At 47.8% G+C, this 1,333-nt stretch overlaps 1 protein-coding gene across 10 annotated transcripts in view; it reads left to right on the top strand.

Moving 5' to 3' along the window:
* The window catches only part of TRRAP (transformation/transcription domain associated protein), a 114,653-nt gene that overhangs the window by 708 nt on the left and 112,612 nt on the right, over positions 1-1,333 (top strand). The gene's annotated exons all lie outside the window — the stretch shown is intronic.

Below are 1,333 nucleotides of genomic sequence, written 5' to 3'. Positions count from 1 at the left end.
GTGCGGGTACAGCATAGGCTCGGGCCTGTCCTCCTGGGCCCGGGGGCTCCACGGAAGCCAGGCTTGGGTCCTCAGCCGTCTTAAAGCTGCTCCCCGACAAGAGGAATGGGATGTTTTCACTCCTTAGGTCCCCCCGGCCGGAAAGGGGAGCCTGGCCCCTCGGGGCCCCAGAAAGTGGAAGAGTTGACAAATCCGGTGAAAAGGGGGTCTGAGCCTTTAAGAAGTTTGGGCACGACCAGAAGTTTGTTAGGCAGAGAGAGGCCGTGATCCTGAGATTTGGGTTCCTGGGGATGGGGATGGGGATGGGGATGTGGGGCTTTCGGTTTGGAGGAGGGAGTGACCTGAAAAAGGGAGCAATAGTCAGGTTTGACAGAATTACTCCCTTAAGCCCGAGGAGTGGGACGTCTGGTGGACTGTGTGCTGTAAGAGAAGAGCTGTGGGTGTTCTCTCTACATTGGAGAAGTGCTGTTGGTGTCCTGAGAGAGGGGCCTGAAGGGCCTTTGTGGTGTCGGGGTGTCCCCATCACTGGGGCAGAAGTGTGAGCTGCAAGACAGTGTAGCCGGTAGGGCAAGACTTTTGAAAGGCCTGCAGAAGAGTTATTGGTGTGTCTGTTGAAGAACGAAGACAATAGTCAGGAAACTGCCTCTCAAGGCAGAATGAAACTAGATATGTGCAAGGAGGATGGGCAAAAGCAATTTCCCCAGGTTTTCTAGACACTTTCCTGAGGGTTCTCAAAATTGAAACCAAGTTTCCCCCTCTATTTTTCAGCTTGAAACAGGCAGTTCTCCAAGTGTGGTCAGCAGCCTGTTTCCCACTCACTGAAATGCTTTTTAGAGCATTTATTAATTCAATCAAGGAATATTTTTTGTGTGCCTACTGTGTGCCACCTGCAAACAATTTACAGCTTCATGGGCTCCTAACTGAACTATGGTCTCTGGGAGATATGTTTGAGAATTCACGTGGTGGATTTGATGGGTTTAATTTGTTTGGCACCTGGTGATTTAATGCATATTGAAGTTTGAGAACCAATCACCTAGGGCAGAGGTGGCCAAACCATAATCAGCTGACCAAATCCAGCCTAATGCCTGTTTTTATATAGCCCATAAACTAAGAGTGGTTTTTACACTTTTAAATGGTTGGGGAAAAAAATCAGAAGAAGAGTAATGACATGACATGAGAGAATTATATGAAATGCAAATTTCAGTTCCATAAATAAAGTTTTATTGGATCACAGCTACCCTCCTTCATTTATATGTTGTCTGTGGCTGTTCTTGCTACAATAGAGCTGAGTAGTTGTGACAGACCGTATGGCCACAAAGCCTAATATCTGGCT

This window comes from Pteropus alecto, unplaced genomic scaffold (genome assembly GCF_000325575.1).
Source record: "Pteropus alecto unplaced genomic scaffold, ASM32557v1 scaffold78, whole genome shotgun sequence".
Lineage (NCBI taxonomy): Eukaryota > Metazoa > Chordata > Mammalia > Chiroptera > Pteropodidae > Pteropus > Pteropus alecto.
This window is presented reverse-complemented; position numbering and strand designations above follow the sequence as displayed.